Source organism: Pseudophryne corroboree, chromosome 4, assembly GCF_028390025.1.
Source record: "Pseudophryne corroboree isolate aPseCor3 chromosome 4, aPseCor3.hap2, whole genome shotgun sequence".
Lineage (NCBI taxonomy): Eukaryota > Metazoa > Chordata > Amphibia > Anura > Myobatrachidae > Pseudophryne > Pseudophryne corroboree.
Window position 1 is genome coordinate 19,303,280 of NC_086447.1, and position 24,730 is coordinate 19,328,009.

The 24,730-nt window shown below is 36.8% G+C and overlaps 23 non-coding genes across 23 annotated transcripts; 6 read left to right on the plus strand and 17 right to left on the minus strand.

The window, feature by feature from the left end:
- Positions 1-171: 171 nt before the first annotated feature.
- Positions 172-245, minus strand: TRNAN-GUU (transfer RNA asparagine (anticodon GUU)). The gene has a single exon. It is a non-coding gene; the product is annotated as a tRNA-Asn (tRNA).
- A 1,087-nt stretch (positions 246-1,332) lies between these two features.
- On the minus strand, positions 1,333-1,406 carry TRNAN-GUU (transfer RNA asparagine (anticodon GUU)). Its single transcript has one exon. It is a non-coding gene; the product is annotated as a tRNA-Asn (tRNA).
- Positions 1,407-1,592: 186 nt separating this feature from the next.
- TRNAM-CAU (transfer RNA methionine (anticodon CAU)) lies at positions 1,593-1,664 on the plus strand. Its single transcript has one exon. It is a non-coding gene; the product is annotated as a tRNA-Met (tRNA).
- Positions 1,665-2,759: 1,095 nt separating this feature from the next.
- Positions 2,760-2,831, plus strand: TRNAM-CAU (transfer RNA methionine (anticodon CAU)). The gene has a single exon. It is a non-coding gene; the product is annotated as a tRNA-Met (tRNA).
- A 1,997-nt stretch (positions 2,832-4,828) lies between these two features.
- Positions 4,829-4,902, minus strand: TRNAN-GUU (transfer RNA asparagine (anticodon GUU)). Its single transcript has one exon. It is a non-coding gene; the product is annotated as a tRNA-Asn (tRNA).
- Positions 4,903-5,990: 1,088 nt separating this feature from the next.
- TRNAN-GUU (transfer RNA asparagine (anticodon GUU)) lies at positions 5,991-6,064 on the minus strand. The gene has a single exon. It is a non-coding gene; the product is annotated as a tRNA-Asn (tRNA).
- A 1,093-nt stretch (positions 6,065-7,157) lies between these two features.
- On the minus strand, positions 7,158-7,231 carry TRNAN-GUU (transfer RNA asparagine (anticodon GUU)). Its single transcript has one exon. It is a non-coding gene; the product is annotated as a tRNA-Asn (tRNA).
- Positions 7,232-8,324: 1,093 nt separating this feature from the next.
- TRNAN-GUU (transfer RNA asparagine (anticodon GUU)) lies at positions 8,325-8,398 on the minus strand. Its single transcript has one exon. It is a non-coding gene; the product is annotated as a tRNA-Asn (tRNA).
- Positions 8,399-10,658: 2,260 nt separating this feature from the next.
- On the minus strand, positions 10,659-10,732 carry TRNAN-GUU (transfer RNA asparagine (anticodon GUU)). The gene has a single exon. It is a non-coding gene; the product is annotated as a tRNA-Asn (tRNA).
- A 1,093-nt stretch (positions 10,733-11,825) lies between these two features.
- TRNAN-GUU (transfer RNA asparagine (anticodon GUU)) lies at positions 11,826-11,900 on the minus strand. The gene has a single exon. It is a non-coding gene; the product is annotated as a tRNA-Asn (tRNA).
- Positions 11,901-12,993: 1,093 nt separating this feature from the next.
- Positions 12,994-13,067, minus strand: TRNAN-GUU (transfer RNA asparagine (anticodon GUU)). The gene has a single exon. It is a non-coding gene; the product is annotated as a tRNA-Asn (tRNA).
- Positions 13,068-14,154: 1,087 nt separating this feature from the next.
- On the minus strand, positions 14,155-14,228 carry TRNAN-GUU (transfer RNA asparagine (anticodon GUU)). The gene has a single exon. It is a non-coding gene; the product is annotated as a tRNA-Asn (tRNA).
- A 2,237-nt stretch (positions 14,229-16,465) lies between these two features.
- TRNAN-GUU (transfer RNA asparagine (anticodon GUU)) lies at positions 16,466-16,539 on the minus strand. Its single transcript has one exon. It is a non-coding gene; the product is annotated as a tRNA-Asn (tRNA).
- Positions 16,540-16,725: 186 nt separating this feature from the next.
- TRNAM-CAU (transfer RNA methionine (anticodon CAU)) lies at positions 16,726-16,797 on the plus strand. Its single transcript has one exon. It is a non-coding gene; the product is annotated as a tRNA-Met (tRNA).
- Positions 16,798-17,610: 813 nt separating this feature from the next.
- On the minus strand, positions 17,611-17,684 carry TRNAN-GUU (transfer RNA asparagine (anticodon GUU)). The gene has a single exon. It is a non-coding gene; the product is annotated as a tRNA-Asn (tRNA).
- A 1,093-nt stretch (positions 17,685-18,777) lies between these two features.
- TRNAN-GUU (transfer RNA asparagine (anticodon GUU)) lies at positions 18,778-18,851 on the minus strand. The gene has a single exon. It is a non-coding gene; the product is annotated as a tRNA-Asn (tRNA).
- Positions 18,852-19,037: 186 nt separating this feature from the next.
- TRNAM-CAU (transfer RNA methionine (anticodon CAU)) lies at positions 19,038-19,109 on the plus strand. The gene has a single exon. It is a non-coding gene; the product is annotated as a tRNA-Met (tRNA).
- Positions 19,110-19,922: 813 nt separating this feature from the next.
- Positions 19,923-19,996, minus strand: TRNAN-GUU (transfer RNA asparagine (anticodon GUU)). Its single transcript has one exon. It is a non-coding gene; the product is annotated as a tRNA-Asn (tRNA).
- Positions 19,997-21,089: 1,093 nt separating this feature from the next.
- TRNAN-GUU (transfer RNA asparagine (anticodon GUU)) lies at positions 21,090-21,163 on the minus strand. The gene has a single exon. It is a non-coding gene; the product is annotated as a tRNA-Asn (tRNA).
- Positions 21,164-21,349: 186 nt separating this feature from the next.
- Positions 21,350-21,421, plus strand: TRNAM-CAU (transfer RNA methionine (anticodon CAU)). The gene has a single exon. It is a non-coding gene; the product is annotated as a tRNA-Met (tRNA).
- An 813-nt stretch (positions 21,422-22,234) lies between these two features.
- On the minus strand, positions 22,235-22,308 carry TRNAN-GUU (transfer RNA asparagine (anticodon GUU)). The gene has a single exon. It is a non-coding gene; the product is annotated as a tRNA-Asn (tRNA).
- A 1,093-nt stretch (positions 22,309-23,401) lies between these two features.
- TRNAN-GUU (transfer RNA asparagine (anticodon GUU)) lies at positions 23,402-23,475 on the minus strand. The gene has a single exon. It is a non-coding gene; the product is annotated as a tRNA-Asn (tRNA).
- Positions 23,476-23,661: 186 nt separating this feature from the next.
- On the plus strand, positions 23,662-23,733 carry TRNAM-CAU (transfer RNA methionine (anticodon CAU)). The gene has a single exon. It is a non-coding gene; the product is annotated as a tRNA-Met (tRNA).
- The last annotated feature ends 997 nt before the right edge of the window (positions 23,734-24,730 follow it).

Sequence of the window (24,730 nt, forward strand, 5' to 3'; positions counted from 1 at the left end):
TTTCTCTGCAACCCCATGCTAAATTGTGCTTCCTGTTTTTTATAAAATGACTTAATCAAATCTGACTCTGATTGCATCAGAGAAGGCCAGGTACCCTACACTATAAGAGGTGGTTTGAAATTTTGACTTGTCTACTTAAAGATCACCAAAATTTGATCACAAGGTCAATTACGTCCCCGGGTGGGATTGAACCACCAACCTTTCGGTTAACAGCCGAATGCGCTAACCGATTGCGCCACAGAGACAGCTTGCAAAAGCATGTACTGACAAAGGCTAAAAAGCATTCATCTAGAAAGTTTCCTAGAAAAAGGTTAAAAAGGCAATAATCTGGAGAGTTTTGCAAGATTTTTCTTCCATTGACCAACGAAGAAACACATTGGTACTTTCACATGATGAGTGAGTACTTCAGGATCTCTGACACTTACATGAGCAGCAGAGTAGCGCAGCGGAAGCGTGCTGGGCCCATAACCCAGAGGTCGGTGGATCGAAACCATCCTCTGCTATGTGCACTTATTTTTTTGTTAATTAAATTCTTCCAAAACTGGAATTGATATTTTGACTCTTTTATTTTTACTTAAAGTACAATAACTTTTAACATTTTAATTTGTTTTAATAGTATATTGACAGCATTGTTTTCTTTCAGAAATCCACTTAATTTTCTTTACCCTATTACTGAAATGGTAATTGACAAAAACAAGCTACATTGTCACCAGAAGAGCAATGCAAAATGTACAATTGATATTTCAAAATCATCTTTCCATCTTGAATTTCAATGATGCATTGGGGCAACGATTTTGTGAGAAACATCTTCACCCTTAAAGAAAGATTTTCTTAACTTCTTACCTGTGTGCTGATTAGATATCACCTGGTTTTCACATTAAACAGATTCCCACTTGAGAAAGCAGCAAGGATGCAGTGAGGTTTATGTTTCCTGGTGTCAACCTGTATTATTTCAGTGGACATTGTAATGAGGATGCATCTTGCTGCCTTTCCAATGAAGCAAGTTTTAATCAGTAATAGGTGAAAAACCATTCCTACAAAGGTGTTAATCAGAGACTTGGCTTTGTGGACACTTTTCAGAGAGCAAATGTGTTAGCATAAAAATAAAGCCATAAAATGGAGAGCTGATTAATCACTCAATTGGATTTCTCTGCCTGCATAATTTTTTTTCTCTGCAACCCCATGCTAAATTGTGCTTCCTGTTTTTTATAAAATGACTTAATCAAATCTGACTGCATCAGAGAAGGCCAGGTACCCTACACTATAAGAGGTGGTTTGAAATTTTGACTTGTCTACTTAAAGATCACCAAAATTTGATCACAAGGTCAATTACGTCCCCGGGTGGGATTGAACCACCAACCTTTCGGTTAACAGCCGAATGCGCTAACCGATTGCGCCACAGCGACAGCTTGCAAAAGCATGTACTGACAAAGGCTAAAAAGCATTCATCTAGAAAGTTTCCTAGAAAAAGGTTAAAAAGGCAATAATCTGGAGAGTTTTGCAAGATTTTTCTTCCATTGACCAACGAAGAAACACATTGGTACTTTCACATGATGAGTGAGTACTTCAGGATCTCTGACACTTATATGAGCAGCAGAGTGGCGCAGCGGAAGCGTGCTGGGCCCATAACCCAGAGGTCGGTGGATCGAAACCATCCTCTGCTATGTGCACTTATTTTTTTGTTAATTAAATTCTTCCAAAACGGGAATTGATATTTTGACTCTTTTATTTTTACTTAAAGTACAATAACTTTTAACATTTTAATTTGTTTTAATAGTATATTGACAGCATTGTTTTCTTTCAGAAATCCACTTAATTTTCTTTACCCTATTACTGAAATGGTAATTGACAAAAACAAGCTACATTGTCACCAGAAGAGCAATGCAAAATGTACAATTAATATTTCAAAATCATCTTTCCATCTTGAATTTCAATGATGCATTGGGGCAACGATTTTGTGAGAAACATCTTCACCCTTAAAGAAAGATTTTCTTAACTTCTTACCTGTGTGCTGATTAGATATCACCTGGTTTTCACATTAAACAGATTCCCACTTGAGAAAGCAGCAAGGATGCAGTGAGGTTTATGTTTCCTGGTGTCAACCTGTATTATTTCAGTGGACATTGTAATGAGGATGCATCTTGCTGCCTTTCCAATGAAGCAAGTTTTAATCAGTAATAGGTGAAAAACCATTCCTACAAAGGTGTTAATCAGAGACTTGGCTTTGTGGACACTTTTCAGAGAGCAAATGTGTTAGCATAAAAATAAAGCCATAAAATGGAGAGCTGATTAATCACTCAATTGGATTTCTCTGCCTGCATAATTTTTTTTCTCTGCAACCCCATACTAAATTGTGCTTCCTGTTTTTTATAAAATGACTTAATCAAATCTGACTCTGATTGCATCAGAGAAGGCCAGGTACCCTACACTATAAGAGGTGGTTTGAAATTTTGACTTGTCTACTTAAAGATCACCAAAATTTGATCACAAGGTCAATTACATCCCCGGGTGGGATTGAACCACCAACCTTTCGGTTAACAGCCGAATGCGCTAACCGATTGCACCACAGAGACAGCTTGCAAAAGCATGTACTGACAAAGGCTAAAAAGCATTCATCTAGAAAGTTTCCTAGAAAAAGGTTAAAAAGGCAATAATCTGGAGAGTTTTGCAAGATTTTTCTTCCATTGACCAACGAAGAAACACATTGGTACTTTCACATGATGAGTGAGTACTTCAGGATCTCTGACACTTACCTGAGCAGCAGAGTGGCGCAGCGGAAGCGTGCTGGGCCCATAACCCAGAGGTCGGTGGATCGAAACCATCCTCTGCTATGTGCACTTATTTTTTTGTTAATTATATTCTTCCAAAACGGGAATTGATATTTTGACTCTTTTATTTTTACTTAAAGTACAATAACTTTTAACATTTTAATTTGTTTTAATAGTATATTGACAGCATTGTTTTCTTTCAGAAATCCACTTAATTTTCTTTACCCTATTACTGAAATGGTAATTGACAAAAACAAGCTACATTGTCACCAGAAGAGCAATGCAAAATGTACAATTAATATTTCAAAATCATCTTTCCATCTTGAATTTCAATGATGCATTGGGGCAACGATTTTGTGAGAAACATCTTCACCCTTAAAGAAAGATTTTCTTAACTTCTTACCTGTGTGCTGATTAGATATCACCTGGTTTTCACATTAAACAGATTCCCACTTGAGAAAGCAGCAAGGATGCAGTGAGGTTTATGTTTCCTGGTGTCAACCTGTATTATTTCAGTGGACATTGTAATGAGGATGCATCTTGCTGCCTTTCCAATGAAGCAAGTTTTAATCAGTAATAGGTGAAAAACCATTCCTACAAAGGTGTTAATCAGAGACTTGGCTTTGTGGACACTTTTCAGAGAGCAAATGTGTTAGCATAAAAATAAAGCCATAAAATGGAGAGCTGATTAATCACTTAATTGGATTTCTCTGCCTGCATAATTTTTTTTCTCTGCAACCCCATGCTAAATTGTGCTTCCTGTTTTTTATAAAATGACTTAATCAAATCTGACTCTGATTGCATCAGAGAAGGCCAGGTACCCTACACTATAAGAGGTGGTTTGAAATTTTGACTTGTCTACTTAAAGATCACTAAAATTTGATCACAAGGTCAATTACGTCCCCGGGTGGGATTGAACCACCAACCTTTCGGTTAACAGCCGAATGCGCTAACTGATTGCGCCACAGAGAGAGCTTGCAAAAGCATGTACTGACAAAGGCTAAAAAGCATTCATCTAGAAAGTTTCCTAGAAAAAGGTTAAAAAGGCAATAATCTGGAGAGTTTTGCAAGATTTTTCTTCCATTGACCAACGAAGAAACACATTGGTACTTTCACATGATGAGTGAGTACTTCAGGATCTCTGACACTTACATGAGCAGCAGAGTAGCGCAGCGGAAGCGTGCTGGGCCCATAACCCAGAGGTCGGTGGATCGAAACCATCCTCTGCTATGTGCACTTATTTTTTTGTTAATTAAATTCTTCCAAAACTGGAATTGATATTTTGACTCTTTTATTTTTACTTAAAGTACAATAACTTTTAACATTTTAATTTGTTTTAATAGTATATTGACAGCATTGTTTTCTTTCAGAAATCCACTTAATTTTCTTTACCCTATTACTGAAATGGTAATTGACAAAAACAAGCTACATTGTCACCAGAAGAGCAATGCAAAATGTACAATTGATTTTTCAAAATCATCTTTCCATCTTGAATTTCAATAATGCATTGGGGCAACGATTTTGTGAGAAACATCTTCACCCTTAAAGAAAGATTTTCTTAACTTCTTACCTGTGTGCTGATTAGATATCACCTGGTTTTCACATTAAACAGATTCCCACTTGAGAAAGCAGCAAGGATGCAGTGAGGTTTATGTTTCCTGGTGTCAACCTGTATTATTTCAGTGGACATTGTAATGAGGATGCATTGCCTTTCCAATGAAGCAAGTTTTAATCAGTAATAGGTGAAAAACCATTCCTACAAAGGTGTTAATCAGAGACTTGGCTTTGTGGACACTTTTCAGAGAGCAAATGTGTTAGCATAAAAATAAAGCCATAAAATGGAGAGCTGATTAATCACTCAATTGGATTTCTCTGCCTGCATAATTTTTTTTCTCTGCAACCCCATGCTAAATTGTGCTTCCTGTTTTTTATAAAATGACTTAATCAAATCTGACTCTGATTGCATCAGAGAAGGCCAGGTACCCTACACTATAAGAGGTGGTTTGAAATTTTGACTTGTCTACTTAAAGATCACCAAAATTTGATCACAAGGTCAATTACGTCCCCGGGTGGGATTGAACCACCAACCTTTCGGTTAACAGCCGAATGCGCTAACCGATTGCGCCACAGAGACAGCTTGCAAAAGCATGTACTGACAAAGGCTAAAAAGCATTCATCTAGAAAGTTTCCTAGAAAAAGGTTAAAAAGGCAATAATCTGGAGAGTTTTGCAAGATTTTTCTTCCATTGACCAACGAAGAAACACATTGGTACTTTCACATGATGAGTGAGTACTTCAGGATCTCTGATACTTACATGAGCAGCAGAGTGGCGCAGCGGAAGCGTGCTGGGCCCATGACCCAGAGGTCGGTGGATCGAAACCATCCTCTGCTATGTGCACTTATTTTTTTGTTAATTAAATTCTTCCAAAACGGGAATTGATATTTTGACTCTTTTATTTTTACTTAAAGTACAATAACTTTTAACATTTTAATTTGTTTTAATAGTATATTGACAGCATTGTTTTCTTTCAGAAATCCACTTAATTTTCTTTACCCTATTACTGAAATGGTAATTGACAAAAACAAGCTACATTGTCACCAGAAGAGCAATGCAAAATGTACAATTAATATTTCAAAATCATCTTTCCATCTTGAATTTCAATGATGCATTGGGGCAACGATTTTGTGAGAAACATCTTCACCCTTAAAGAAAGATTTTCTTAACTTCTTACCTGTGTGCTGATTAGATATCACCTGGTTTTCACATTAAACAGATTCCCACTTGAGAAAGCAGCAAGGATGCAGTGAGGTTTATGTTTCCTGGTGTCAACCTGTATTATTTCAGTGGACATTGTAATGAGGATGCATTGCCTTTCCAATGAAGCAAGTTTTAATCAGTAATAGGTGAAAAACCATTCCTACAAAGGTGTTAATCAGAGACTTGGCTTTGTGGACACTTTTCAGAGAGCAAATGTGTTAGCATAAAAATAAAGCCATAAAATGGAGAGCTGATTAATCACTCAATTGGATTTCTCTGCCTGCATAATTTTTTTTCTCTGCAACCCCATGCTAAATTGTGCTTCCTGTTTTTTATAAAATGACTTAATCAAATCTGACTCTGATTGCATCAGAGAAGGCCAGGTACCCTACACTATAAGAGGTGGTTTGAAATTTTGACTTGTCTACTTAAAGATCACCAAAATTTGATCACAAGGTCAATTACGTCCCCGGGTGGGATTGAACCACCAACCTTTCGGTTAACAGCCGAATGCGCTAACCGATTGCGCCACAGAGACAGCTTGCAAAAGCATGTACTGACAAAGGCTAAAAAGCATTCATCTAGAAAGTTTCCTAGAAAAAGGTTAAAAAGGCAATAATCTGGAGAGTTTTGCAAGATTTTTCTTCCATTGACCAACGAAGAAACACATTGGTACTTTCACATGATGAGTGAGTACTTCAGGATCTCTGATACTTACATGAGCAGCAGAGTGGCGCAGCGGAAGCGTGCTGGGCCCATGACCCAGAGGTCGGTGGATCGAAACCATCCTCTGCTATGTGCACTTATTTTTTTGTTAATTAAATTCTTCCAAAACGGGAATTGATATTTTGACTCTTTTATTTTTACTTAAAGTACAATAACTTTTAACATTTTAATTTGTTTTAATAGTATATTGACAGCATTGTTTTCTTTCAGAAATCCACTTAATTTTCTTTGCCCTATTACTGAAATGGTAATTGACAAAAACAAGCTACATTGTCACCAGAAGAGCAATGCAAAATGTACAATTAATATTTCAAAATCATCTTTCCATCTTGAATTTCAATGATGCATTGGGGCAACGATTTTGTGAGAAACATCTTCACCCTTAAAGAAAGATTTTCTTAACTTCTTACCTGTGTGCTGATTAGATATCACCTGGTTTTCACATTAAACAGATTCCCACTTGAGAAAGCAGCAAGGATGCAGTGAGGTTTATGTTTCCTGGTGTCAACCTGTATTATTTCAGTGGACATTGTAATGAGGATGCATCTTGCTGCCTTTCCAATGAAGCAAGTTTTAATCAGTAATAGGTGAAAAACCATTCCTACAAAGGTGTTAATCAGAGACTTGGCTTTGTGGACACTTTTCATAGAGCAAATGTGTTAGCATAAAAATAAAGCCATAAAATGGAGAGCTGATTAATCACTCAATTGGATTTCTCTGCCTGCATAATTTTTTTTCTCTGCAACCCCATGCTAAATTGTGCTTCCTGTTTTTTATAAAATGACTTAATCAAATCTGACTCTGATTATATCAGAGAAGGCCAGGTACCCTACACTATAAGAGGTTGTTTGAAATTTTGACTTGTCTACTTAAAGATCACCAAAATTTGATCACAATGTCAATTACGTCCCCGGGTGGGATTGAACCACCAACCTTTCGGTTAACAGCCGAATGCGCTAACTGATTGCGCCACAGAGACAGCTTGCAAAAGCATGTACTGACAATGGCAAAAAAGCATTCATCTAGAAAGTTTCCTAGAAAAAGGTTAAAAAGGCAATAATCTGGAGAGTTTTGCAAGATTTTTCTTCCATTGACCAACGAAGAAACACATTGGTACTTTCACATGATGAGTGAGTACTTCAGGATCTCTGACACTTACATGAGCAGCAGAGTGGCGCAGCGGAAGCGTGCTGGGCCCATAACCTAGAGGTCGGTGGATCGAAACCATCCTCTGCTATGTGCACTTATTTTTTTGTTAATTAAATTCTTCCAAAACTGGAATTGATATTTTGACTCTTTTATTTTTACTTAAAGTACAATAACTTTTTACATTTTAATTTGTTTTAATAGTATATTGACAGCATTGTATTCTTTCAGAAATCCACTTAATTTTCTTTACCCTATTACTGAAATGGTAATTGACAAAAACAAGCTACATTGTCACCAGAAGAGCAATGCAAAATGTACAATTGATATTTCAAAATCATCTTTCCATCTTGAATTTCAATGATGCATTGGGGCAACGATTTTGTGAGAAACATCTTCACCCTTAAAGAAAGATTTTCTTAACTTCTTACCTGTGTGCTGATTAGATATCACCTGGTTTTCACATTAAACAGATTCCCACTTGAGAAAGCAGCAAATATGCAGTGAGGTTTATGTTTCCTGGTGTCAACCTGTATTATTTCAGTGGACATTGTAATGAGGATGCATCTTGCTGCCTTTCCAATGAAGCAAGTTTTAATCAGTAATAGGTGAAAAACCATTCCTACAAAGGTGTTAATCAGAGACTTGGCTTTGTGGACACTTTTCAGAGAGCAAATGTGTTAGCATAAAAATAAAGTCATAAAATGGAGAGCTGATTAATCACTCAATTGGATTTCTCTGCCTGCATAATTTTTTTTCTCTGCAACCCCATGCTAAATTGTGCTTCCTGTTTTTTATAAAATGACTTAATCAAATCTGACTCTGATTGCATGAGAGAAGGCCAGGTACCCTACACTATAAGAGGTGATTTGAAATTTTGACTTGTCTACTTAAAGATCACCAAAATTTGATCACAAGGTCAATTACGTCCCCGGGTGGGGTTGAACCACCAACCTTTCGGTTAACAGCCAAATGCGCTAACCGATTGCGCCACAGAGACAGCTTGCAAAAGCATGTACTGACAAAGGCTAAAAAGCATTCATCTAGAAAGTTTCCTAGAAAAAGGTTAAAAAGGCAATAATCTGGAGAGTTTTGCAAGATTTTTCTTCCATTGACCAACGAAGAAACACATTGGTACTTTCACATGATGAGTGAGTACTTCAGGATCTCTGACACTTACATGAGCAGCAGAGTGGCGCAGCAGAAGCGTGCTGGGCCCATAACCTAGAGGTCGGTGGATCGAAACCATCCTCTGATATGTGCACTTATTTTTTTGTTAATTAAATTCTTCCAAAACTGGAATTGATATTTTGACTCTTTTATTTTTACTTAAAGTACAATAACTTTTAACATTTTAATTTGTTTTAATAGTATATTGACAGCATTGTTTTCTTTCAGAAATCCACTTAATTTTCTTTACCCTATTACTGAAATGGTAATTGACAAAAACAAGCTACATTGTCACCAGAAGAGCAATGCAAAATGTACAATTGATATTTCAAAATCATCTTTCCATCTTGAATTTCAATGATGCATTGGGGCAACGATTTTGTGAGAAACATCTTCACCCTTAAAGAAAGATTTTCTTAACTTCTTACCTGTGTGCTGATTAGATATCACCTGGTTTTCACATTAAACAGATTCCCACTTGAGAAAGCAGCAAATATGCAGTGAGGTTTATGTTTCCTGGTGTCAACCTGTATTATTTCAGTGGACATTGTAATGAGGATGCATCTTGCTGCCTTTCCAATGAAGCAAGTTTTAATCAGTAATAGGTGAAAAACCATTCCTACAAAGGTGTTAATCAGAGACTTGGCTTTGTGGACACTTTTCAGAGAGCAAATGTGTTAGCATAAAAATAAAGCCATAAAATGGAGAGCTGATTAATCACTCAATTGGATTTCTCTGCCTGCATAATTTTTTTTCTCTGCAACCCCATGCTAAATTGTGCTTCCTGTTTTTTATAAAATGACTTAATCAAATCTGACTCTGATTGCATCAGAGAAGGCCAGGTACCCTACACTATAAGAGGTGGTTTGAAATTTTGACTTGTCTACTTAAAGATCACCAAAATTTGATTACAAGGTCAATTACGTCCTCGGGTGGGATTGAACCACCAACCTTTCGATTAACAGCCGAATGCGCTAACCGATTGCGCCACAGAGACAGCTTGTAAAAGCATGTACTGACAAAGGCTAAAAAGCATTCATCTAGAAAGTTTCCTAGAAAAAGGTTAAAAAGGCAATAATCTGGAGAGTTTTGCAAGATTTTTCTTCCATTGACCAACGAAGAAACACATTGGTACTTTCACATGATGAGTGAGTACTTCAGGATCTCTGACACTTACATGAGCAGCAGAGTGGCGCAGCGGTAGCGTGCTGGGCCTATAACCCAGAGGTCGGTGGATCGAAACCATCCTCTGCTATGTGCACTTATTTTTTTGTTAATTAAATTCTTCCAAAACTGGAATTGATATTTTGACTCTTTTATTTTTACTTAAAGTACAATAACTTTTAACATTTTAATTTGTTTTAATAGTATATTGACAGCATTGTTTTCTTTCAGAAATCCACTTAATTTTCTTTACCCTATTACTGAAATGGTAATTGACAAAAACAAGCTACATTGTCACCAGAAGAGCAATGCAAAATGTACAATTGATATTTCAAAATCATCTTTCCATCTTGAATTTCAATGATGCATTGGGGCAACGATTTTGTGAGAAACATCTTCACCCTTAAAGAAAGATTTTCTTAACTTCTTACCTGTGTGCTGATTAGATATCACCTGGTTTTCACATTAAACAGATTCCCACTTGAGAAAGCAGCAAATATGCAGTGAGGTTTATGTTTCCTGGTGTCAACCTGTATTATTTCAGTGGACATTGTAATGAGGATGCATCTTGCTGCCTTTCCAATGAAGCAAGTTTTAATCAGTAATAGGTGAAAAACCATTCCTACAAAGGTGTTAATCAGAGACTTGGCTTTGTGGACACTTTTCAGAGAGCAAATGTGTTAGCATAAAAATAAAGCCATAAAATGGAGAGCTGATTAATCACTCAATTGGATTTCTCTGCCTGCATAATTTTTTTTCTCTGCAACCCCATGCTAAATTGTGCTTCCTGTTTTTTATAAAATGACTTAATCAAATCTGACTCTGATTGCATCAGAGAAGGCCAGGTACCCTACACTATAAGAGGTGGTTTGAAATTTTGACTTGTCTACTTAAAGATCACCAAAATTTGATCACAAGGTCAATTACGTCCCCGGGTGGGATTGAACCACCAGCCTTTCGGTTAACAGCCGAATGCACTAACCGATTGCGCCACAGAGACAGCTTGCAAAAGCATGTACTGACAAAGGCTAAAAAGCATTCATCTAGAAAGTTTCCTAGAAAAAGGTTAAAAAGGCAATAATCTGGAGAGTTTTGCAAGATTTTTCTTCCATTGACCAACGAAGAAATACATTGGTACTTTCACATGATGAGTGAGTACTTCAGGATCTCTGACACTTACATGAGCAGCAGAGTGGCGCAGCGGAAGCGTGCTGGGCCCATAACCCAGAGGTCGGTGGATCGAAACCATTCTCTGCTATGTGCACTTATTTTTTTGTTAATTAAATTCTTCCAAAACTGGAATTGATATTTTGACTCTTTTATTTTTACTTAAAGTACAATAACTTTTAACATTTTAATTTGTTTTAATAGTATATTGACAGCATTGTTTTCTTTCAGAAATCCACTTAATTTTCTTTACCCTATTACTGAAATGGTAATTGACAAAAACAAGCTACATTGTCACCAGAAGAGCAATGCAAAATGTACAATTGATATTTCAAAATCATCTTTCCATCTTGAATTTCAATGATGCATTGGGGCAACGATTTTGTGAGAAACATCTTCACCCTTAAAGAAAGATTTTCTTAACTTCTTACCTGTGTGCTGATTAGATATCACCTGGTTTTCACATTAAACAGATTCCCACTTGAGAAAGCAGCAAGGATGCAGTGAGGTTTATGTTTCCTGGTGTCAACCTGTATTATTTCAGTGGACAGTGTAATGAGGATGCATCTTGCTGCCTTTCCAATGAAGCAAGTTTTAATCAGTAATAGGTGAAAAACCATTCCTACAAAGGTGTTAATCAGAGACTTGGCTTTGTGGACACTTTTCAGAGAGCAAATGTGTTAGCATAAAAATAAAGCCATAAAATGGAGAGCTGATTAATCACTCAATTGGATTTCTCTGCCTGCATAATTTTTTTTCTCTGCAACCCCATGCTAAATTGTGCTTCCTGTTTTTTATAAAATGACTTAATCAAATCTGACTCTGATTGCATCAGAGAAGGCCAGGTACCCTACACTATAAGAGGTGGTTTGAAATTTTGACTTGTCTACTAAAAGATCACCAAAATTTGATCACAAGGTCAATTACGTCCCCTGGGTGGGATTGAACCACCAACCTTTCGGTTAACAGCCGAATGCGCTAACCGATTGCGCCACAGAGACAGCTTGCAAAAGCATGTACTGACAGAGGCTAAAAAGCATTCATCTAGAAAGTTTCCTAGAAAAAGGTTAAAAAGGCAATAATCTGGAGAGTTATGCAAGATTTTTCTTCCATTGACCAACGAAGAAACACATTGGTACTTTCACATGATGAGTGAGTACTTCAGGATCTCTGACATTCACATGAGTAGCAGAGTGGTGCAGCGGAAGCGTGCTGGGCCCATAACCCAGAGGTCGGTGGATCGAAACCATCCTCTGCTATGTGCACTTATTTTTTTGTTAATTAAATTCTTCCAAAACTGGAATTGATATTTTGACTCTTTTATTTTTACTTAAAGTACAATAACTTTTAACATTTTAATTTGTTTTAATAGTATATTGACAGCATTGTTTTCTTTCAGAAATCCACTTAATTTTCTTTACCCTATTACTGAAATGGTAATTGACAAAAACAAGCTACATTGTCACCAGAAGAGCAATGCAAAATGTACAATTGATATTTCAAAATCATCTTTCCATCTTGAATTTCAATGATGCATTGGGGCAACGATTTTGTGAGAAACATCTTCACCCTTAAAGAAAGATTTTCTTAACTCCTTACCTGTGTGCTGATTAGATATCACCTGGTTTTCACATTAAACAGATTCCCACTTGAGAAAGCAGCAAGGATGCAGTGAGGTTTATGTTTCCTGGTGTCAACCTGTATTATTTCAGTGGACATTGTAATGAGGATGCATCTTGCTGCCTTTCCAATGAAGCAAGTTTTAATCAATAATAGGTGAAAAACCATTCCTACAAAGGTGTTAATCAGAGACTTGGCTTTGTGGACACTTTTCAGAGAGCAAATGTGTTAGCATAAAAATAAAGCCATAAAATGGAGAGCTGATTAATCACTCAATTGGATTTCTCTGCCTGCATAATTTTTTTTCTCTGCAACCCCATGCTAAATTGTGCTTCCTGTTTTTTATAAAATGACTTAATCAAATCTGACTCTGATTGCATCAGAGAAGGCCAGGTACCCTACACTATAAGAGGTGGTTTGAAATTTTGACTTGTCTACTTAAAGATCACCAAAATTTGATCACAAGGTCAATTACGTCCCCGGGTGGGGTTGAACCACCAACCTTTCGGTTAACAGCCAAATGCGCTAACCGATTGCGCCACAGAGACAGCTTGCAAAAGCATGTACTGACAAAGGCTAAAAAGCATTCATCTAGAAAGTTTCCTAGAAAAAGGTTAAAAAGGCAATAATCTGGAGAGTTTTGCAAGATTTTTCTTCCATTGACCAACGAAGAAACACATTGGTACTTTCACATGATGAGTGAGTACTTCAGGATCTCTGACACTTACATGAGCAGCAGAGTGGCGCAGCGGAAGCGTGCTGGGCCCATAACCCAGAGGTCGGTGGATTGAAACCATCCTCTGCTATGTGCACTTATTTTTTTGTTAATTAAATTCTTCCAAAACTGGAATTGATATTTTGACTCTTTTATTTTTACTTAAAGTACAATAACTTTTAACATTTTAATTTGTTTTAATAGTATATTGACAGCATTGTTTTCTTTCAGAAATCCACTTAATTTTCTTTACCCTATTACTGAAATGGTAATTGACAAAAACAAGCTACATTGTCACCAGAAGAGCAATGCAAAATGTACAATTGATATTTCAAAATCATCTTTCCATCTTGAATTTCAATGATGCATTGGGGCAACGATTTTGTGAGAAACATCTTCACCCTTAAAGAAAGATTTTCTTAACTTCTTACCTGTGTGCTGATTAGATATCACCTGGTTTTCACATTAAACAGATTCCCACTTGAGAAAGCAGCAAGGATGCAGTGAGGTTTATGTTTCCTGGTGTCAACCTGTATTATTTCAGTGGACATTGTAATGAGGATGCATCTTGCTGCCTTTCCAATGAAGCAAGTTTTAATCAGTAATAGGTGAAAAACCATTCCTACAAAGGTGTTAATCAGAGACTTGGCTTTGTGGACACTTTTCAGAGAGCAAATGTGTTAGCATAAAAATAAAGCCATAAAATGGAGAGCTGATTAATCACTCAATTGGATTTCTCTGCCTGCATAATTTTTTTTCTCTGCAACCCCATGCTAAATTGTGCTTCCTGTTTTTTATAAAATGACTTAATCAAATCTGACTGCATCAGAGAAGGCCAGGTACCCTACACTATAAGAGGTGGTTTGAAATTTTGACTTGTCTACTTAAAGATCACCAAAATTTGATCACAAGGTCAATTACGTCCCCGGGTGGGATTGAACCACCAACCTTTCGGTTAACAGCCGAATGCACTAACCGATTGTGCCACAGAGACAGCTTGCAAAAGCATGTACTGACAAAGGCTAAAAAGCATTCATCTAGAAAGTTTCCTAGAAAAAGGTTAAAAAGGCAATAATCTGGAGAGTTTTGCAAGATTTTTCTTCCATTGACCAACGAAGAAACACATTGGTACTTTCACATGATGAGTGAGTACTTCAGGATCTCTGATGCTTACATGAGCAGTAGAGTGGCGCAGCGGAAGCGTGCTGGGCCCATAACCTAGAGGTCGGTGGATCGAAACCATCCTCTGCTATGTGCACTTATTTTTTTGTTAATTAAATTCTTCCAAAACTGGAATTGATATTTTGACTCTTTTATTTTTACTTAAAGTACAATAACTTTTAACATTTTAATTTGTTTTAATAGTATATTTACAGCATTGTTTTCTTTCAGAAATCCACTTAATTTTCTTTACCCTATTACTGAAATGGTAATTGACAAAAACAAGCTACATTGTCACCAGAAGAGCAATGCAAAATGTACAATTGATATTTCAAAATCATCTTTCCATCTTGAATTTCAATGATGCATTGGGGCAACGATTTTGTGAGAAACATCTTCACCCTTAAAGAAAGATTTTCTTAACTTCTAACCTGTGTGCTGATTAGATATCACCTGGTTTTCACATTAAACAGATTCCCACTTGAGAAAGCAGCAAGGATGCAGTGAGGTTTATGTTTCCTGGTGTCAACCTGTATTATTTCAGTGGACATTGTAATGAGGATGCATCTTGCTGCCTTTCCAATGAAGCAAGTTTTAATCAGTAATAGGTGAAAAACCATTCCTACAAAGGTGTTAATCAGAGACTTGGCTTTGTGGACACTTTTCAGAGAGCAAATGTGTTAGCATAAAAATAAAGCCATAAAATGGAGAGCTGATTAATCACTCAATTGGATTTCTCTGCCTGCATAATTTTTTTTCTCTGCAACCCCATGCTAAATTGTGCTTCCTGTTTTTTATAAAATGACTTAATCAAATCTGACTCTGATTGCATCAGAGAAGGCCAGGTACCCTACACTATAAGAGGTGGTTTGAAATTTTGACTTGTCTACTTAAAGATCACCAAAATTTGATCACAAGGTCAATTACGTCCCCTGGGGGGATTGAACCACCAACCTTTCGGTTAACAGTCGAATGCGCTAACCGATTGTGCCACAGAGACAGCTTGCAAAAGCATGTACTGACAAAGGCTAAAAAGCATTCATCTAGAAAGTTTCCTAGAAAAAGGTTAAAAAGGCAATAATCTGGAGAGTTTTGCAAGATTTTTCTTCCATTGACCAACGAAGAAACACATTGGTACTTTCACATGATGAGTGAGTACTTCAGGATCTCTGACACTTACATGAGCAGCAGAGTGGCGCAGCGGAAGCTTGCTGGGCCCATAACCCAGAGGTCGGTGGATCGAAACCATCCTCTGCTATGTGCACTTATTTTTTTGTTAATTAAATTCTTCCAAAACTGGAATTGATATTTTGACTCTTTTATTTTTACTTAAAGTACAATAACTTTTTATATTTTAATTTGTTTTAATAGTATATTGACAGCATTGTTTTCTTTCAGAAATCCACTTAATTTTCTTTACCCTATTACTGAAATGGTAATTGACAAAAGCAAGCTACATTGTCACCAGAAGAGCAATGCAAAATGTACAATTGATATTTCAAAATCATCTTTCCATCTTGAATTTCAATGATGCATTGGGGCAACGATTTTGTGAGAAACATCTTCACCCTTAAAGAAAGATTTTCTTAACTTCTTACCTGTGTGCTGATTAGATATCACCTGGTTTTCACATTAAACAGATTCCCACTTGAGAAAGCAGCAAGGATGCAGTGAGGTTTATGTTTCCTGGTGTCAACCTGTATTATTTCAGTGGACATTGCAATGAGGATGCATCTTGCTGCCTTTCCAATGAAGCAAGTTTTAATCAGTAATAGGTGAAAAACCATTCCTACAAAGGTGTTAATCAGAGACTTGGCTTTATGGACACTTTTCAGAGAGCAAATGTGTTGGCATAAAAATAAAGCCATAAAATGGAGAGCTGATTAATCACTCAATTTTTTTTTCTGCAACCCCATGCTAAATTGTGCTTCCTGTTTTTTATAAAATGACTTAATCAAATCTGACTCTGATTGCATCAGAGAAGGCCAGGTACCCTACACTATAAGAGGTGGTTTGAAATTTTGACTTGTCTACTTAAAGATCACCAAAATTTGATCACAAGGTCAATTACGTCCCCAGGTGGGATTGAACCACCAACCTTTCGGTTAACAGCCGAATGCGCTAACCAATTGCGCCACAGAGACAGCTTGCAAAAGCATGTACTGACAGAGGCTAAAAAGCATTCATCTAGAAAGTTTCCTAGAAAAAGGTTAAAAAGGCAATAATCTGGAGAGTTTTGCAAGATTTTTCTTCCATTGACCAACGAAGAAACACATTGGTACTTTCACATGATGAGTGAGTACTTCAGGATCTCTGACACTTACATGAGCAGCAGAGTGGCGCAGCGGAAGCGTGCTGGGCCCATAACCCAGAGGTCGGTGGATCGAAACCATCCTCTGCTATGTGCACTTATTTTTTTGTTAATTAAATTCTTCCAAAACTGGAATTGATATTTTGACTCTTTTATTTTTACTTAAAGTACAATAACTTTTAACATTTTAATTTGTTTTAATAGTATATTGACAGCATTGTTTTCTTTCAGAAATCCACTTAATTTTCTTTACCCTATTACTGAAATGGTAATTGACAAAAACAAGCTACATTGTCACCAGAAGAGCAATGCAAAATGTACAATTGATATTTCAAAATCATCTTTCCATCTTGAATTTCAATGATGCATTGGGGCAACGATTTTGTGAGAAACATCTTCACCCTTAAAGAAAGATTTTCTTAACTTCTTACCTGTGTGCTGATTAGATATCACCTGGTTTTCACATTAAACAGATTCCCACTTGAGAAAGCAGCAAGGATGCAGTGAGGTTTATGTTTCCTGGTGTCAACCTGTATTATTTCAGTGGACATTGTAATGAGGATGCATCTTGCTGCCTTTCCAATGAAGCAAGTTTTAATCAGTAATAGGTGAAAAACCATTCCTACAAAGGTGTTAATCAGAGACTTGGCTTTGTGGACACTTTTCAGAGAGCAAATGTGTTAGCATAAAAATAAAGCCATAAAATGGAGAGCTGATTAATCACTCAATTTTTTTTCTCTGCAACCCCATGCTAAATTGTGCTTCCTGTTTTTTATAAAATGACTTAATCAAATCTGACTCTGATTGCATCAGAGAAGGCCAGGTACCCTACACTATAAGAGGTGGTTTGAAATTTTGACTTGTCTACTTAAAGATCACCAAAAGTTGATCACAAGGTCAATTACGTCCCCGGGTGGGATTGAACCACCAACCTTTCGATTAACAGCCGAATGCGCTAACCGATTGCGCCACAGAGACAGCTTGTAAAAGCATGTACTGACAAAGGCTAAAAAGCATTCATCTAGAAAGTTTCCTAGAAAAAGGTTAAAAAGGCAATAATCTGGAGAGTTTTGCAAGATTTTTCTTTCATTGACCAACGAAGAAACACATTGGTACTTTCACATGATGAGTGAGTACTTCAGGATCTCTGACACTTACATGAGCAGCAGAGTGGCGCAGCGGAAGCGTGCTGGGCCCATAACCCAGAGGTCGGTGGATCGAAACCATCCTCTGATATGTGCACTTATTTTTTTGTTAATTAAATTCTTCCAAAACTGGAATTGATATTTTGACTCTTTTATTTTTACTTAAAGTACAATAACTTTTAACATTTTAATTTGTTTTAATAGTATATTGACAGCATTGTTTTCTTTCAGAAATCCACTTAATTTTCTATACCCTATTACTGAAATGGTAATTGACAAAAACAAGCTACATTGTCACCAGAAGAGCAATGCAAAATGTACAATTGATATTTCAAAATCATCTTTCCATCTTGAATTTCAATGATGCATTGGGGCAACGATTTTGTGAGAAACATCTTCACCCTTAAAGAAAGATTTTCTTAACTTCTTACCTGTGTGCTGATTAGATATCACCTGGTTTTCACATTAAACAGATTCCCACTTGAGAAAGCAGCAAGGATGCAGTGAGGTTTATGTTTCCTGGTGTCAACCTGTATTATTTCAGTGGACATTGTAATGAGGATGCATCTTGCTGCCTTTCCAATGAAGCAAGTTTTAATCAGTAATAGGTGAAAAACCATTCCTACAAAGGTGTTAATCAGAGACTTGGCTTTGTGGACACTTTTCAGAGAGCAAATGTGTTAGCATAAAAATAAAGCCATAAAATGGAGAGCTGATTAATCACTCAATTGGATTTCTCTGCCTGCATAATTTTTTTTCTCTGCAACCCCATGCTAAATTGTGCTTCCTGTTTTTTATAAAATGACTTAATCAAATCTGACTCTGATTGCATGAGAGAAGGCCAGGTACCCTACACTATAAGAGGTGGTTTGAAATTTTGACTTGTCTACTTAAAGATCACCAAAATTTGATCACAAGGTCAATTACGTCCCCGGGTGGGATTGAACCACCAACCTTTCGGTTAACAGCCGAATGCGCTAACCGATTGCGCCACAGAGACAGCTTGCAAAAGCCTGTACTGACAAAGGCTAAAAAGCATTCATCTAGAAAGTTTCCTAGAAAAAGGTTAAAAAGGCAATAATCTGGAGAGTTTTGCAAGATTTTTCTTCCATTGACCAACGAAGAAACACATTGGTACTTTCACATGATGAGTGAGTACTTCAGGATCTCTGACACTTACATGAGCAGCAGAGTGGCGCAGCGGAAGCGTGCTGGGCCCATAACCCAGAGGTCGGTGGATCGAAACCATCCTCTGCTATGTGCACTTATTTTTTTGTTAATTAAATTCTTCCAAAACTGGAATTGATATTTTGACTCTTTTATTTTTACTTAAAGTACAATAACTTTTAACATTTTAATTTGTTTTAATAGTATATTGACAGCATTGTTTTCTTTCAGAAATCCACTTAATTTTCTTTACCCTATTACTGAAATGGTAATTGATAAAAACAAGCTACATTGTCACCAGAAGAGCAATGCAAAATGTACAATTGATATTTCAAAATCATCTTTCCATCTTGAATTTCAATGATGCATTGGGGCAACGATTTTGTGAGAAACATCTTCACCCTTAAAGAAAGATTTTCTTAACTTCTTACCTGTGTGCTGATTAGATATCACCTGGTTTTCACATTAAACAGATTCCCACTTGAGAAAGCAGCAAGGATGCAGTGAGGTTTATGTTTCCTGGTGTCAACCTGTATTATTTCAGTGGACATTGTAATGAGGATGCATCTTGCTGCCTTTCCAATGAAGCAAGTTTTAATCAGTAATAGGTGAAAAACCATTCCTACAAAGGTGTTAATCAGAGACTTGGCTTTGTGGACACTTTTCAGAGAGCAAATGTGTTAGCATAAAAATAAAGCCATAAAATGGAGAGCTGATTAATCACTCAATTTTTTTTCTCTGCAACCCCATGCTAAATTGTGCTTCCTGTTTTTTATAAAATGACTTAATCAAATCTGACTCTGATTGCATCAGAGAAGGCCAGGTACCCTACACTATAAGAGGTGGTTTGAAATTTTGACTTGTCTACTTAAAGATCACCAAAATTTGATCACAAGGTCAATTACGTCCCCGGGTGGGATTGAACCACCAACCTTTCGGTTAACAGCCGAATGCGCTAACCGATTGCGCCACAGAGACAGCTTGCAAAAGCATGTACTGACAAAGGCTAAAAAGCATTCATCTAGAAAGTTTCCTAGAAAAAGGTTAAAAAGGCAATAATCTGGAGAGTTTTGCAAGATTTTTCTTCCATTGACCAACGAAGAAACACATTGGTACTTTCACATGATGAGTGAGTACTTCAGGATCTCTGACACTTACATGAGCAGCAGAGTGGCGCAGCGGAAGGGTGCTGGGCCCATAACCCAGAGGTCGGTGGATCGAAACCATCCTCCGCTATGTGCACTTATTTTTTTGTTAATTAAATTCTTCCAAAACTGGAATTGATATTTTGACTCTTTTATTTTTACTTAAAGTACAATAACTTTTAACATTTTAATTTGTTTTAATAGTATATTGACAGCATTGTTTTCTTTCAGAAATCCACTTAATTTTCTTTACCCTATTACTGAAATGGTAATTGACAAAAACAAGCTACATTGTCACCAGAAGAGCAATGCAAAATGTACAATTGATATTTCAAAATCATCTTTCCATCTTGAATTTCAATGATGCATTGGGGCAACGATTTTGTGAGAAACATCTTCACCCTTAAAGAAAGATTTTCTTAACTTCTTACCTGTGTGCTGATTAGATATCATCTGGTTTTCACATTAAACAGATTCCCACGTGAGAAAGCAGCAAGGATGCAGTGAGGTTTATGTTTCCTGGTGTCAACCTGTATTATTTCAGTGGACATTGTAATGAGGATGCATCTTGCTGCCTTTCCAATGAAGCAAGTTTTAATCAGTAATAGGTGAAAAACCATTCCTACAAAGGTGTTAATCAGAGACTTGGCTTTGTGGACACTTTTCAGAGAGCAAATGTGTTAGCATAAAAATAAAGCCATAAAATGGAGAGCTGATTAATCACTCAATTGGATTTCTCTGCCTGCATAATTTTTTTTCTCTGCAACCCCATGCTAAATTGTGCTTCCTGTTTTTTATAAAATGACTTAATCAAATCTGACTCTGATTGCATCAGAGAAGGCCAGGTACCCTACACTATAAGAGGTGGTTTGAAATTTTGACTTGTCTACTTAAAGATCACCAAAATTTGATCACAAGGTCAATTACGTCCCCGGGTGGGATTGAACCACCAACCTTTCGGTTAACAGCCGAATGCGCTAACCGATTGCGCCACAGAGACAGCTTGCAAAAGCATGTACTGACAGAGGCTAAAAAGCATTCATCTAGAAAGTTTCCTAGAAAAAGGTTAAAAAGGCAATAATCTGGAGAGTTTTGCAAGATTTTTCTTCCATTGACCAACGAAGAAACACATTGGTACTTTCACATGATGAGTGAGTACTTCAGGATCTCTGACACTTACATGAGCAGCAGAGTGGCGCAGCGGAAGCGTGCTGGGCCCATAACCCAGAGGTCGGTGGATCGAAACCATCCTCTGCTATGTGCACTTATTTTTTTGTTAATTAAATTCTTCCAAAACTGGAATTGATATTTTGACTCTTTTATTTTTACTTAAAGTACAATAACTTTTAACATTTTAATTTGTTTTAATAGTATATTGACAGCATTGTTTTCTTTCAGAAATCCACTTAATTTTCTTTACCCTATTACTGAAATGGTAATTGACAAAAACAAGCTACATTGTCACCAGAAGAGCAATGCAAAATGTACAATTGATATTTCAAAATCATCTTTCCATCTTGAATTTCAATGATGCATTGGGGCAACGATTTTGTGAGAAACATCTTCACCCTTAAAGAAAGATTTTCTTAACTTCTTACCTGTGTGCTGATTAGATATCACCTGGTTTTCACATTAAACAGATTCCCACTTGAGAAAGCAGCAAGGATGCAGTGAGGTTTATGTTTCCTGGTGTCAACCTGTATTATTTCAGTGGACATTGTAATGAGGATGCATCTTGCTGCCTTTCCAATGAAGCAAGTTTTAATCAGTAATAGGTGAAAAACCATTCCTACAAAGGTGTTAATCAGAGACTTGGCTTTGTGGACACTTTTCAGAGAGCAAATGTGTTAGCATAAAAATAAAGCCATAAAATGGAGAGCTGATTAATCACTCAATTTTTTTTCTCTGCAACCCCATGCTAAATTGTGCTTCCTGTTTTTTATAAAATGACTTAATCAAATCTGACTCTGATTGCATCAGAGAAGGCCAGGTACCCTACACTATAAGAGGTGGTTTGAAATTTTGACTTGTCTACTTAAAGATCACCAAAATTTGATCACAAGGTCAATTACGTCCCCGGGTGGGATTGAACCACCAACCTTTCGGTTAACAGCCGAATGCGCTAACCGATTGCGCCACAGAGACAGCTTGGAAAAGCATGTACTGACAAAGGCTAAAAAGCATTCATCTAGAAAGTTTCCTAGAAAAAGGTTAAAAAGGCAATAATCTGGAGAGTTTTGCAAGATTTTTCTTCCATTGACCAACGAAGAAACACATTGGTACTTTCACATGATGAGTGAGTACTTCAGGATCTCTGACACTTACATGAGCAGCAGAGTGGCGCAGCGGAAGCGTGCTGGGCCCATAACCCAGAGGTCGGTGGATCGAAACCATCCTCTGCCATGTGCACTTATTTTTTTGTTAATTAAATTCTTCCAAAACTGGAATTGATATTTTGACTCTTTTATTTTTACTTAAAGTACAATAACTTTTAACATTTTAATTTGTTTTAATAGTATATTGACAGCATTGTTTTCTTTCAGAAATCCACTTAATTTTCTTTACCCTATTACTGAAATGGTAATTGACAAAAGCAAGCTACATTGTCACCAGAAGAGCAATGCAAAATGTACAATTGATATTTCAAAATCATCTTTCCATCTTGAATTTCAATGATGCATTGGGGCAACGATTTTGTGAGAAACATCTTCACCCTTAAAGAAAGATTTTCTTAACTTCTTACCTGTGTGCTGATTAGATATCACCTGGTTTTCACATTAAACAGATTCCCACTTGAGAAAGCAGCAAGGATGCAGTGAGGTTTATGTTTCCTGGTGTCAACCTGTATTATTTCAGTGGACATTGTAATGAGGATGCATCTTGCTGCCTTTCCAATGAAGCAAGTTTTAATCAGTAATAGGTGAAAAACCATTCCTACAAAGGTGTTAATCAGAGACTTGGCTTTGTGGACACTTTTCAGAGAGCAAATGTGTTAGCATAAAAATAAAGCCATAAAATGGAGAGCTGATTAATCACTCAATTGGATTTCTCTGCCTGCATAATTTTTTTTCTCTGCAACCCCATGCTAAATTGTGCTTCCTGTTTTTTATAAAATGACTTAATCAAATCTGACTCTGATTGCATCAGAGAAGGCCAGGTACCCTACACTATAAGAGGTGGTTTGAAATTTTGACTTGTCTACTTAAAGATCACCAAAATTTGATCACAAGGTCAATTACGTCCCCGGGTGGGATTGAACCACCAACCTTTCGGTTAACAGCCGAATGCGCTAACTGATTGCGCCACAGAGACAGCTTGCAAAAGCATGTACTGACAAAGGCTAAAAAGCATTCATCTAGAAAGTTTCCTAGAAAAAGGTTAAAAAGGCAATAATCTGGAGAGTTTTGCAAGATTTTTCTTCCATTGACCAACGAAGAAACACATTGGTACTTTCACATGATGAGTGAGTACTTCATGATCTCTGACACTTACATGAGCAGCAGAGTGGCGCAGCGGAAGCGTGCTGGGCCCATAACCCAGAGGTCGGTGGATCGAAACCATCCTCTGCTATGTGCACTTATTTTTTTGTTAATTAAATTCTTCTAAAAATGGAATTGATATTTTGACTCTTTTATTTTTACTTAAAGTACAATAACTTTCAACATTTTAATTTGTTTTAATAGTATATTGACAGCATTGTTTTCTTTCAGAAATCCACTTAATTTTCTTTACCCTATTACTGAAATGGTAATTGACAAAAACAAGCTACATTGTCACCAGAAGAGCAATGCAAAATGTACAATTGATATTTCAAAATCATCTTTCCATCTTGAATTTCAATGATGCATTGGGGCAACGATTTTGTGAGAAACATCTTCACCCTTAAAGAAAGATTTTCTTAACTTCTTACCTGTGTGCTGATTAGATATCACCTGGTTTTCACATTAAACAGATTCCCATTTGAGAAAGCAGCAAGGATGCAGTGAGGTTTATGTTTCCTGGTGTCAACCTTTATTATTTCAGTGGACATTGTAATGAGGATGCATCTTGCTGCCTTTCCAATGAAGCAAGTTTTAATCAGTAATAGGTGAAAAACCATTCCTACAAAGGTGTTAATCAGAGACTTGGCTTTGTGGACACTTTTCAGAGAGCAAATGTGTTAGCATAAAAATAAAGCCATAAAATGGAGAGCTGATTAATCACTCAATTGGATTTCTCTGCCTGCATAATTTTTTTTCTCTGCAACCCCATGCTAAATTGTGCTTCCTGTTTTTTATAAAATGACTTAATCAAATCTGACTCTGATTGCATCAGAGAAGGCCAGGTACCCTACACTATAAGATGTGGTTTGAAATTTTGACTTGTCTACTTAAAGATCACCAAAATTTGATCACAAGGTCAATTACGTCCCCGGGTGGGATTGAACCACCAACCTTTCGGTTAACAGTCGAATGCGCTAACTGATTGCGCCACAGAGACAGCTTGCAAAAGCATGTACTGACAAAGGCTAAAAAGCATTCATCTAGAAAGTTTCCTAGAAAAAGGTTAAAAAGGCAATAATCTGGAG